At 35.4% G+C, this 14212-nt stretch overlaps 1 protein-coding gene across 6 annotated transcripts in view; it reads left to right on the forward strand.

The window, feature by feature from the left end:
• Positions 1 to 659: 659 nt before the first annotated feature.
• The window catches only part of SOX6 (SRY-box transcription factor 6), a 263816-nt gene continuing 250263 nt past the window's right edge, over positions 660 to 14212 (forward strand). For all 6 annotated transcript variants that reach the window (XM_018076030.1, XM_018076033.1, XM_018076032.2 and 3 more), the window contains exon 1: positions 660 to 994. The gene's annotated coding sequence lies outside the window, so the exon portion shown is untranslated. The remainder of the gene's footprint in view (positions 995 to 14212) is intronic.

Below are 14212 nucleotides of genomic sequence, written 5' to 3' on the forward strand. Positions count from 1 at the left end.
TATTATTTCCCTATTTTTACAGCATTATGCCTCAGTCATCTATGCAACAAGTTTATTTTTCTCTTCCTTGTACCTCTGTCCACAATCAACATCCCAAGGTTCATCTGATATCTGCCAAAGACTAGTTTCTTTAGGTCACCATTTCCAGAATTTTTCACCCTCTTATATGAGATCTTTAACCTTTTACCAGGTTGTTTTATAATCTTTATAATCAACAAAGCTGACAAAAAGTATTGAATTTTTATGAAACTAATGAAATATATGTAATTTGCTACTATTACTCTTGAAAAATAAAATTACATATAATTTCTAGGTATGCCGTCTTAAACTGTTCTGACCTCATTTGAACTCCCCTTTTTAGCTATTCTGGGCCTCTCTTATCTCATTTTTACTCCTGGCCACTCTTGCTCTTGCTTTCTGACAACGCAGATGGGTGGCCTTGCACAAACTGATAACTGTGGTAATTTCTCAGCACACTATCCAATAATAAAAGATGTTATTTCCAGAATTAAGCAGGCATGTGTCATACTTACACGTTTGCTGAAGATGAGAGGTCGAGCAGTAGCTTCATGGGAGTGTGCAGTCGTATGAGCCATTGGACTTTACAGCTTCCAGTTTGTTGATGCATTGTTTCACTGGCTCTTAGGTTTAGTAAGTAGTCCTTCAGATAAAGTCTGGTTTGAAGTATTTATAAGCTTTTAGTTTTTTAAGATAATCTATTCTTATTTTTTCTCTTTAGCTTGCTATTTAATTCTCATGTAGGTACTATCATATGTTTTGTTATTTTTGTATTAAAATGAACTGAACAGTGTAGGGTGCTTAGTTCAAAATGGGAGCCCTGCAAAGGGTTAACCAGCAGAGAATTACAAATGAACTATCAGGAAAGTTGATTATTAATCCAGCAAGAGAGAAAATATCCTTCCAGTTAGCAAGAATTAGTACCTGAAGAGCTGATAATATTGTTCGGGCTGTCGGTGTGGAATGGCAAAACCAGGTAAGCTAATCATCTTCTCAAAGGAATAAAATCTTTTCTTTCTGGTTTTCATTATGAGAGAGTTTAGTTTTTAAAATAATCTTTGTTATTTTACCAAAGTATCAGCATGTGAAACAGCATATGTTGATCCTCGGTTTCCTCAAATGAATGAAAGAAATTAAACTTGTGTTTAACTTTGGTAAGAAGATATATTTCTAAGCTATACAACGTATGTAACTGTAAAATATCATAACAATTCTTTTCTGGTTTGTGGTTAAGTGTGAGAACTGATTATAAAACCTGAAGAGTCCTTTGCAATTGCAGGCTCATGTATTACGTAAGTCTGACTTTAGTTGTGCCTGAACATATTGTGCAGGTTTACGGGAACTTTTATGTTGCAGACCCCTTTCATTCTAAGTTATTAGATTTCAATTTTCACACTGTATGAATGATTTATTCACGTTTGTTTTGATATTGTGAACGCAATTGCGTTCATTAAAAAAAACTTTTTTTTTGTGGGGTTTCAAAAATCTATGATCTGGGGTTAGGAGGAAATGGATGTTTGGTAAACATACCACTGTGTTTATACAGAAAACGCAAACTGAACCATTAGGTCAGTTGAACGTAATCTTCTTATATTTTTGGTGATTTTTTTAAAAACTCAAAACCCTATCTTGGGTCAGCTTTCAAATTTACCCATTATATTTGTGCCCCTGATACTATTGAATAGGTATGATAAGCATTTATTCTTTTCAATGTATTCTCCACTCTTTAGTGTGTTATGAGGGTGTGCAAAATCTCTTAAATGATAGTCTGTTACTGTGGAGACCAGAATGTCTATATACAACATTTAATAACTTTTACTGCATTGTATGCTGTTACTTAAATTAGTAGAATTTAAAAAAAATAATCCTTATTTGTTTGTACAATAGAATTCAGTATGCATATGATGTAACTACAGTATCTGGCTCAGTGAAAAAGACTTTATCATCTCCAGACTTTAGCCTATTATGCATGAAATAGCCTGAAAGCTATATGAAAGGGTGATACAAGAATGAAAATACAGATAAAAACTGAAAGTATTCCAACTTTGAAGGCTGAGCCCCCATAGCAATGTAGTTCTATGTGGTAGCCTTTCATGAGCCATACAGAAAGGAAGAAACCTTTTAATTTGGGGAATGGGATTAAGATATGGCCTTGGGCAAAGGAGAAATAGAAAGGAAGAAGAGGCAGTGAGGAAAATGAAACAGAGAAGTGGCGTTTGTCTGACAAGCGTCATTGTTTTGCGTGTGACTTTGGCCTCCTCGAGCAGAGAGACAGCTGGTGGCCAATTTCTCTGAAGGGCGTCTCATCATGTTAGAGTAAATTAAAATCCTAGAATTTGCTGATGATGGAGCTATCAGGGCAACAAATGGCGGCATTTTGGAAGCTGTGCTAAATATTCAGATATATGTAGAGGCAAATAACTTTTTTGTGGCACGTTTTAGCTGGGTTTTTTAAGGAGAGTGGGGACGACGCAAATAAGCTGCATTTTCTGAGTTTGAACACCAGCATCTAGGAAATATATAAAGAGCAAGAAACCCAATGATGAAAAAATTATCACACAGGAAATGATATACGTAGAAAAAACAAGATTATAATTAGTGGAGGAAAGTAAGAAACTGATTAGAGAAATGAAGTTTCCCAGATGTTTAAGGAAAAAAATGAAAGTTAAATTAGATAAGCTCTTTTAACTAGTATTGGAGAGGAATGCTTGCTTCAGAATGGGAAAGCTAAACTTAAAATTAGAAAAGAGCTGGCAACTTGAGTTTAGCTCAACTGTTTTCCTGCACGAGTGACTCTTTGGAATGCTCTGCTTGGAACATCATCAGGAACAACTAGTAAAGTGCTGCTGGGGAAAAAAAAAAACCACAAAATGAAACTCGCTCTGTGCTTATTTGGAATGATTAAGGTGATTATATTACTTATGTGTGTACTAACCCACAAATTAGACAAATTGGTTGGATTTTGAAGTAGTATTTCAGGTTTTATGGTATTTTGTGTATATATATGTAGTTGACAGTTGAACTTTAGCACTGTACTGGTTCAACAGACAGAATTTAATAACCATTTTACAATTAAAAATTTAAAACTGAAGGGAAACAGTCTTGACCCCCTGCAACAGTAAACCAGAATAAATTAGGTGTTATTTAATTTTTATTATTAATATCAACTGGGATAAAAGTAATATCCTTAAATAAAAAATGGAAACAAAAGATATCAAGCAGAAACTGTCTTTTTTGTGCCCATTCCAGTGACTTATTTCCAATTCAACAGCATGGTAATGTAACCTGTGAAAAATGTCCCCATACAAGTCAGTTTAGCATGGCTGACCTGATCTTTGCTTTTTTTGCCAGTTGTAGCTGTTCTCAGTTGTGTACTACAGCAAAAAAAAAAAAAAAAGCAGAAAAGAAACTAAAAAAAAGTTAGACATGTCTGGAATAGGTTGATAAGACATCTTCTGATTTAGTGGAACTAGTCTGACTGAGCAGGGTTTTCATGTTAAGTGAAATTATTGTATTTTCTTCAATGAAGACCTTGTAGCTCCCAACTTCTTTAAAGACTTAAGGTTGAGGAGAGATGAAGTTCCAGAGGTCTCTGACTAACTAGACACACATCTGGAAACACAGCTGCACTCAAGGGAGGCTGCTGAAGCAGCTAGCCTGCAGTAAGCCATTCTTGCCACTATGTTTGGGGCAGTAAGAGGAGATGATGGGTAGGGTGGAGCATAAATATCTGTACGTGTCTTGATTCTCTACTTTATAAAAGCCTGGTAGTAGCCAGGAAGAAGCTTGTCTACAGAAACAAAAGGCCAAAGCAAAGGTTGGGCCAGGTTATTTTTGTTCCTTGGACCATACCTTGTCTGTGATGACAGTACTGGAGAGAGAATGTGTTTCAGTTCATTAGAAGCTCAGTGAAGCTACATGGATAACATTGAAGTATTTTATAAGATTCAGTGTAAAACTGCATAGTTCAAGGAAGCTCATGTCTTATTAGCTGTGGCTAAGGTCAGTTATCCACACAATGAGGGGGAAACTCTTTCATAAACAAGTAGATAAATATGGTGCAGCTGGTACTTAGCCTTGCTTCAGGCTGTAATATTACCAAAAATCCTCTTGAACAATTCCAGCTTTTACAGAGTCCTTATGGAGCATCAGCAGCTTAGAGTGGTCAGACATAAAATTACAAGGTTTTGTCATGAAAAAGGACAAATTCAGGGTGATCTTGTGACTTTGCATATAGGTGTCTATCTCCACAATATATTAAAGAAAGAATATAGAATCATTACAACTCTCCTAGAAGAAAATACGTTGTAAAATGTTAGAACTGGAAAAAAATTAAACTTACCTAGTCTGAACACCAAAATATTTTAATTGTAGTAAAAAACCAAACAAAAACAACCAGCCAAGACAAAACCCACAGCAAATTTGCTCTAACTATATTCACCCACATTTGTGTGAACCGAAGGAGAGTAGATTGAGTGTTGTCCCACAAATGGGTCTGTTTTACTAACTGGGGTGATGAGGTGTTCGGTGTAGGAGGCAAACAGTGATGTTCAGAACAGAGAGGAGATTTTTCAGGGTGCTTCTGCTTAAATAGGTCAACCAACCAAACTCCATGGTGCTGGGAGGAGGCCAAAGCTGGGCACTTCAGCAGCAGCTATCATGCACAGATGCCACTACTGCTCAGTGGCATCCTTTTGGCCTTTCTACCTCTGAACAGGGACGGATAAAGTAAAGGATATATAACAATTTGCGTGCTGTCCAATAGTTTATGTCCATGTGCAAGTTTCTTGTCATTTTACAGTGGAAGAATCATCTGTTTAAAACTTAGTGAGAACTGCAGTAGCCAAATCCTGTTTATGCTCTTTTTTTTTTTCCTCCAAAGCAGAGTTTTCATCAGGACTGTGCTTATTTAGCTCCGATTTAAAGATGTTTGTTCTACCTCCCTGTTAACTTGGATTTAAAAAAAACCCATGTGTATAACCATACATCCCAATTTTTTGCATGAAAAATGTGAGCTAAATCACCAATTTCTTTGTTCTTGCTTTACCAGTGTAAAGCAAGTATAGGCTTTTAGCATTTATTGAGGTAATATACATGATTTACTAGAGTTTATACTGAAACTTTCTTGCCTATTATTTTTCAGTAGACTGCTTTTTCTTTAAAAGAAATATTTTTAGGATATTGTTGATTTTTCTTTCTGCTTTTCCCATCAGTTGTAGTCTGTTTAACACTTTCATCACCTTACAGAGCACAGTTTTGAGGGAAAGCAAAGTAGCTGCTAGTGACCCCATGACAACTCTCTGGTAAACCTGATTACTAACCTAGAGTGTTGTTTAATCTAAAGGCCTGCAGGAGAGAAACATTGTTTTGTTCTAAATGCCTATTAGGAAGGGAGCCGCTGTGTTATAAGAAGGAGAATAATAAGCTTCCCTTGCTTGTCAGGGTTCAGATCTAGGCATTCAGTGCATAGTTGCCTAGACTTCCTATTTCAAAGAAAGAGCTAAGTTTTGGAATTGATGTCGAAGTCAACTGAAACAATCATCAGTAATAGCGGCTTTGTGTTTTGGGGAGGATCAGATTCTGCTTTGAGCTATACTGATATAGTTCTAAAGAGAGTATATGGACTTCATTAGGGTTTTTCTCTCCTGCACCCTACAGCTGTGACATGTAATCCAGAGTTACTGTGTCCTCTGTCTTCTGCTATCTGCTTTTAGCAGTTTTTAACAAGTCAAGAAAAGAAAGAATAAGAAGTGACTACTTTGACTACTAGTATCAATAATAATTTGTGCATTGTATGAGAAATGTCATTTTCTCATCTTCCTACTACTGATGTTTTCAGGGAATAAGTGAGAAAGGAATCTGGTGCCAGCAAATAAATTATTGAGCCTTTTTCTGGATGTTTTTTTTCCCTATCACACCATTATCCTTTAAGGATACAATCAACATGCCTTAGGTCGCAGATGATCATAGAAGCTGTAGAAATAAAATTGCCTGCACTCTTGCAACAACATAGAGGCATAGGTAGAAAGAATGATTTGCTTTACTTCACCTTTATTGTTAAAGCACTATTTTTAGTTGAATTTTGATTCATCAGTGGTGATGTTCGGATTTTACTTCTGCAGCTCCAGCAGTGAAGCAACAGTTTTAGTTTAAAAGATATGCCTATATGTTTGAACACCTCCTCAAAAACTATTAAAACTATGCAAAATGGATTGACTGATACCAGCCAAGTCTAGAGAGACTGAATCACACAGTAGGCAAATGAAAAAAAAGTATTTATTGTTATTAAAAAAATATGTCTCTTTGTCAACCTGTACTGTGGTTTTTAGAACCAGAGTAGGAAGCGATCTATGCTTTAGAAAATTTGTGAGGAAGCACTGTGGTCATATGAGGCACTGTGTCAGTTACTGTAGTTCTCATTAGTAACAATTAGCTTAGTGAGTTCCATGCATATGATGTATATCTCTGTCTGTCTAAGCAACACATAGTTATATGCAGGTTATAGATCTTGTTATCTACATATTTATGTGTGTGTGTGTGTATATAAGCATGCACATAACTACATAAATATGTGAATACAAGTCCATTTTGCCAGTTATTTGTATGTATTTCTACTTATGCAAATACGTACACGTAGTTGCATGTGTATGTATGGGAACTCACATATGCATCAGTCTATGGCCATGTATGTGCATGTGCACAGTAATACCCTACTTAATTTTCATATTAATGTTAGGCACAAAGCTTCACACTCCCTTAAAAATATTGTCTGTCTTATACATCATTCTAATTTCAGACGTGATAATCTATAATTTAGAGGATTAATATAGTCATCAAAAATTATTGAGAATCCCTGGATAAAATCAGTAGTAGATGAGAACACTTACAATTCTTCCAGGCCGTTGCTAGCAGTTTTACTTATGAAGTGTGGGGGTCAGTTTTAGCATAGCAATAGACCTATAACCATCCCCATTTTCTACCTTGCACTTGCAGGATTTCTAGTATTAAACAGCTAGAGAATTGGACATTGTACGTGTTTACTTATTAGCTAAAATATTATTAAGATTGCTTTTAGAGATTATAGAGATACTATCAATATGCTTTGTCAACTATTTTTTAATATTATTATTTCCTGTTTTCTAAATTTTTTTAAAAGGCTTCAAGGGAAGAAGCTCAAGTAAACTACCTTCCTGGCAATATCTGTAGTAGCCCATGAAGGGCTGGTGTCCCCTAATTTATGTAACAGTCTGGAACGTAATTCCTTTTCTCATTTATTCTGCTGCCAATACTGTAATCTTTAATGTGATATTATATTGTGAAAACTGAAAATTAACCTAATCAAAATAGCTTTCAGTTAGATTCTTCATGTTTGCTGGAAAATATTTTTTTTAATAGCTTTTATTTGTAAATGTTTCTTAAAAGACTAGGCAAGTATTAATTCTGTTTTCTAGTATTAATCCTGCTTTTCTGATCAGACCTCTTTAGTTAAAAGGAGTATTTATCACTTTTCTGTCAAATAAAAGTCAATGTAGTACATACACTTCACAACTTGAACATATATGAAATGTTTTCTTACATCCCTGAAGTCAGTGGACACGTGATTAACTCTAGAAGTAACTTCTTTTTGTTTATATTCAGTGACTTTTTTTCTGAAATATTTGTTCATATATTTTTTGGAAGCACATGGCCCTTAAATAACTCCTATGAATCCATCATCAATCAGAGATATATAGATGAAAATTTAGAGACAAGTAATCATTTGTTATGCAATAATTTTATATTAGTGTTTACAAGAACATTTGCATGTTGAAAATCATATATTAAAAGTTGTTATAGCATGTGATATCATACATAATCTGTCGAGGAGTATAAGACAACAACACAGAAATATAGAATGAAGAACCTAAACATAGACATTTCATTCTCAGGTAGTTTTATCTGTATAGAAGAAGATCTTTGAGCATGGGTAACTGAGTGAGAATTAAGTTGGCCATTGATTACACCATTTAGCTTACTTTAGAAACTGATTTGCGACAAAGTAACAAATGCTGTAACAAATTTCACTGTAACCAGATAACTAATTAAACTGAAAATTTTACTTCATGGTATATATGTTTGCTTAATACTGTCTCATACACAGAGACTAAGAGTTAAATCATATGTTATTATGGAACCTTGAGACAGAGCTCCCCTTTTTCTTCTTATTCTTTTCTTGCTGCTACAAAATTTAATAAACCAAAATGTATTTTTTCTCTCTGTAGTTATTGCTATTCAAAAATCCTTATCTTAATTTGTTGCTATAAAAAAATCCTCACCCTAATGCATCAATATTTTTAATAACATTACCACAGATGACTTTATTTTAACTATAAAATAATTTAAATTTTTTTTTTTGCATGCAATTTAAGAAAACACTGGGTCTTATTTTATGAGATTACAGAGTTTTTGTGGAATTGCTGGGATTCATGTGATTGGTAAGGACTTGCTGTTGGCCCGAGAGTATCAATATAGAACTACTGAACACTTGTACATCTGTGTTCAGTGGTGGCCTGAGAACTGTGTGACTAACATCAAGTGTACTAGATGATTGTAGGCTCCCTGTTAATGTTTTGCCAGCTTTACCATTTTAGCTTACAGATAACCTTTTTTTTTCCTTGTATTTAGTACTATTTAATACCAGTGACATAGCTGAAGGCCCAGGTCTTTGTCTCTAGTCCGTGGAGTGTTGTTACCTTTCATGAAACCTCCTTGAGACAATCAAGCTCCATACAGGCATCTGCACTTTGCTTATAAATTACATCAGATTACAAGGTCAGGCATGTCATTTTCATAATTTGGAAACAATACTGGATCAAGATTTTCAATACATTGGTTTGTTGCCATATACTTTTTATAGTGGCAGTTTTTCTCTCTGCTTGGCAACAAATATGGTTATGCAACATTTGTTATCCCATTGTTCTAATTTATAGGTTGATAACTATTCTGTGAACTATGAAGTGTGGACCTGCCCCTACTGCATTCCCTGAACTAAAGAGAAAAAGAAAAACAAGAAAGAAAGAAAAAAAGAAACCCCTCTCCACTAACCATTAAATTGTAGGGTGATCTAGAGATAAAAGCAGAATCTCTTTTTTGCTTTTCAAATATTTGCCTGGCCTTCAGAAGGTATTTGCCTTTTGTGTTTACATTGGATTTATTTTTTTGGCCTACATGCAGAAACAGAATGATACATTAAAGAATAATGGACAATAGTGAGGAAAATGCTTTCAGCTTTCAATTCTAGCCTGTATTTTCTACTTAGGTTTATGTTTTCAATCTTGTCTACCTTTATTTAAATAGAAAATGCTGAGTATTTTAAAGAGTTGTAAATGTGAAACTATCAGATGAAGTATAGTACAAGAAGATTATCTACAGGTTGGCAGGCAGTAATGAGAGTTGGCAAAGTGCCATTTTCCTCTATGAACCTTTGGGACCTCAAGTTATTCCTGTGTGTGGCAGAACAATGTCAGGCTTCAAAAGCCAGTATTTTCTCATTTGCAGAATTGCTTTTTGCTGTGTCTGAGAGAGGCAGGTGAGGTTTGTCTCTGTAAAGTTGTATAAATCTTCACCAAGGCAAAAGGAAAAATGCTTTGGCTGAAAGTGGAGATGAAGTCCGCGTCATATCATCTTCAGTTCTTTCCTTCTGGATAGCATTAGGTCTTCCTTGGAACCTTCGTTGTCCCTTGTGAGTTTACTGTCATTGAAAGAACAGGTTTTTAGCAAGTTAATATAAAATATAATTTGATTTAAAAGCTCATGTTCAAGGGAAGCACCACTTTATGACAGTAGCCTGTCCCAAGCTTATCTTCTCTGTTGCTCAAGTCAGTCCCTTTGTCGTGTTACGTATTACTGCATTATCAAAAGCTTGTGATTTTGTTAGAGTGGAGTCATGAGATGGAGGCATTTCCCAAATATTCTTACTGTAATATGTAATGTTTTTGATGTTACTAACTTAACCCAATGATTTATTTGAAGTATCTTGATTAACATGCTTTAAAAACATGGCCATTTATAATATATAAAAGTATATTTCACCACATGTGTGTCATAAAGGTCTTAGTATGTTACAGTTTGTGAAAATTACAGTCAGTTAATAATGTGTCAGCTCCCCACTGTGTGCTTTGTAGGATACTGAATGGGTGTTACAAGATTTATTTGCTGGATTTTGCAGGTTTTCTGTAGCGTGTCAGATGCCTTGCTGATTGCTTGGTGAAGCCTAGAGCATGAGCTCCCTCCTGCAATGTTTACTTTAAGTCAATCTACATTTGCTTAAAAGTATGACAGTCCTAAAATCAGATCACTTCCTCGTAACTTTCATAAAAACCTGGATAGTCTTTAGTGAGACTATTGTGTGTAATATAAATGTAGACTTGTGTGACAATCATAATTTACTTCATAGTTCTTAGCATTACAGGGAATGGATTGTTAATAAAATGTATATTGTAATATTGCTAGAGTGATGATTATAATACTGCAAAAAATTTATATACTACTCTGGGATTTTGGAGGGGGATAGAGAGTTACTTAATTCATGTTTTTTGACACTGTCTGTAATATAATTATAAGGATTCTCTGTCCTTCTGATGCTTTCATTCTTCTGTATTTTTTTGACCTCCTCATATCTTCTAATTCTTTAATAGAGAGAACTAGTAGGCTGTGTTGATACAGTGTTGTTTTCTATCTACATACTTAGAAAGTGGGAATGCTCAGTTAAATTTTAAGTTCTTTTTATTAGCTATCTTTCTGGTGGTTTTTTTTCTTTTTTCTTGCTGTCTTTTAGGATTGGAGTGGAACATTTCTGTTTAAATGTTTGCACCCACATCCTGCAGTGCAGGTGGACTTGAAGTTCAGTTAGAAGGTGCAGAAATATTTGTTTTCAAAAAGTGTAAAATCCTGAAGACAATTCATGACTGGAGATTAAAACTGTAGGAGCATCAAGATGACAAGTGATTTGAGTAATGCATAGGTGGTTTCTGTGGTGTTCCATTAAACTTCCACATAGGATGTTATATCAAGATAATATGATTTAAACCGGGTGGATAAATTTCTGTGTGACTTTAAGAGCATCTAGCACCAACTTGTATAGCAATTGGATTTAATAGGCAAAGAAATCAAAGAATCAAAGGGAGTTTAGGAAAAGAGAGATTTTGTGAGTTGATTTAAGATTTGAGGCTCTTGTCTGATGCTAGTAAAGATTTCTGATGTCATTCTTTTTGTAGCTATAATGTACATTACTGAAATAATTTGTATAATCTTTGCCTGCGTGTACTATCTTGAATGAGGTATATGTTTATAATTTCTGGCTTTCAGATTTAAATCTGTGAACACAGCAAGAGCTCAATGAGTTCTAGTAATAATAGTCCTATAATGCAGAGATTCTGAGAACTTCCTTACAAATGGAAGGAGTCATTCATCTCACAAAAGTGGCAGAGAAAGAAACTTGCCAGAGTTGCAAAGAATCATTTCTGCAAAGGTCATGTAGAGTAGATTAGACCACAATCAAAGTATTTTTGGGACGGTTTAAGATTTTGAGAGAGGTAGTTAAGAAGGAGCTTTGAGACTGGATGTTTTTTGAACTTTGTTTTCTCTTAATTTACAACTTCTCCGAACTTTCTTCTTAATTTAAAATTTATCTTTCTTTCCTATCTTATAAACACCTATGTTTTGTGTTGGTTTATTTGGAAATATTAGAGCATTGTGGGCAGAGATTATGGAGCTATTATATTGAGTATTTCTTGAATGCAGAATGAAATGGTAATTTTCTTTCTTCCTTGTATTTTCCCCTGTTTTATGTATACTTGTTTGTAGATGTATTTCACTGTGGAAAGTGAATCACCAGTTTTCACAAACAGGCTGAATTGGCAAACTGTTGGGGCACCTTCAGGGAGCCCTGTGGTTCTGCAGGGAGTGATATAACCTGATGACATATTTGTATCCTTCTAGCTCAAAATTTGGAATGCTTGAAATACTAAGTTTACATCTGGTCATTTTTATAAGATTTCTGGCAAATATAGAGAAGGTGTTCCCAAAATCTTCTCATAATATACTACCATGCAGAAATAATTTCTCTGCAACCTTTCAGTTGATTTCAGATGACAGCTTTCTGGTAGGGGCTGGGCAGACATTGAGTCCATCAGGCATGTTCATCTGTCTTTCGCTGGTCTAAGCTTAACCTGGTCTCTGCACTTATTTCAAAGTGCCTTTGTCCCTCCTTTCTTCCCCATGCTCCAAAACCCAGGGCCTGGTTTAGCCACCTGGGAGGGCCCTGGCATTTGCTGACCCTGTTAATAGCCATTCAGAAGAAGGATGGATGGGGAGCACTCCACAGGCTCAGCTCCCCTTTAGAAAGGCTGGTTGGTGCCCAGGCTGTCAGAGCTGGCGGTGACTGCAGCGGGAACCTGGGGGAAGTGTGGTGATCCAGGAGCTCTGCCTGGTGAAGCTGCTCCTTGAAGCTGCTTGAGTGAAATCCTAATTCTGCTGAAGTCACTGGCTACTTAGACATTAATTTTATGTCAGCAAGGATTTCACCAGTATTTTTATTTTGCAGCTGTAGAGGGAGGGAGCCCTGAACCAAGATGAATGGGAGTTCACATTGTGAAATACATTCTCTGCTAGTTTCATCCTTGCCTTCCTCCCATCTGAATAACTGTAAATGATGTTCTCTGTTAATAAGTGTGTACTTTGTCTAAATTGCATTTATTCTTCTTTTGACATATATATCATTTTACTATTAATCATCCCCTTCTGCTCTTTACTGTACAAAGACTCTGTTGTGCTGATGGAACATATTTAATATTTGGTATGTTGTATTTTATTTCTATTGTTGCTTTGTCATTTCTTTATGGAAAATCTTTCTTTATTGACTCCTAAATCATGGGTTAAGCCCCTACTGAAAACATGTTCTGTATGTACTTGTGAGAGAAAAAAAGTTCTTTTGAGGTTATAGGCTAGGCTTACACAAATACTTCATTATATGATAAAAATTCAGAGGTCTCCTATATGTTATCTAAAGCTAGAAATATACCCGTTTACTCAGCAGCACATCATAAAAGAGATGCATACTATGTTCATGTCTGTCAGTGCCTTAAGTCATCACTCTACAGCCTTTTTTAAATTCTCTTTTTATTGAAACCAAGAAACAAAACAAAGACAAAAAAAAGCAAAACCAACATCAATTACATGTCAACATGACATCAAACAGCATAATATATCAGAAAAATAAATGTTCTGGTGACTCAATGATTTCTGTCCATATGGCATTTATAGAGAAGTAAAGAAAAGGCAAATAGTTACACATCTGTATTGGGAAAAATGTCCAGTATAAAATTGGCCACTGTGACAGCACTAGAAAGCTCTCAGCTGAGAATACCTGAAAAAAAATAACACGCAGAAGGGGAAGCAAGGTTCCAGCATTCTGGCTCTTGTATGTGTTTAGAGTTTTAAGCAATGAGCATTGTGCAGATATAAACGTTTTTATAAAAAGATTACTTTAAGGTTCGAGATATTCTACTTGCTGATAATAGGTCCAGGTTTATAGATGGACGTGTAGTACAACTGCACGCAGAGTGACACAGGAGTGCAATTAGAAAAAAATAAATCTTCAAAAATAAATGTGACTATCTAGTGAAACTATTAAAATGAATATTGACTCCAAGCCTTTTTGTTTATTTGCTGAAAGGCATATGAAAAAGCCTCTTTGTATAAGTGCTAAACACAGGAAAACCACTGAGAATCAGTTAAGCCTCTAAAATAATAAGCTGGGAATTCCATTCATTATTATAGCAAAGGGCATCATAACTTTATGGTAAGTAGGGAAGGCTGGGAGAGAGGTGAGACCGTGGGGGTGGGAACTAGAGAAAGAAAACCCAGAAAGATCCAGAATCAAACATGGCCTCTGTTATTTGAATTTGTTGTTCATTTTCAATGGAGTGATAACTGGAACAGCTCAGCCTGAACTGCCTGGCTCGACACTCCCCGTTCTAAGGAACTTGGATGTGTTTCACAGCTTACAGCTGGACAACAGGGTACAGGGAAAAAAAGTCACAAGGATGGGTCACATTCTCTTTGCACAGTTAGGACTTGAATCTTATATATAATAAGATACATGGACAAAGAAAAAAGACATTAACACACAGACACACATATTTATCTACACACA

The sequence above is a fragment of the Manacus vitellinus genome, unplaced genomic scaffold, assembly GCF_001715985.3.
Source record: "Manacus vitellinus isolate BGI_N305 unplaced genomic scaffold, ASM171598v3 scaffold_30_pilon, whole genome shotgun sequence".
Taxonomy (NCBI): domain Eukaryota; kingdom Metazoa; phylum Chordata; class Aves; order Passeriformes; family Pipridae; genus Manacus; species Manacus vitellinus.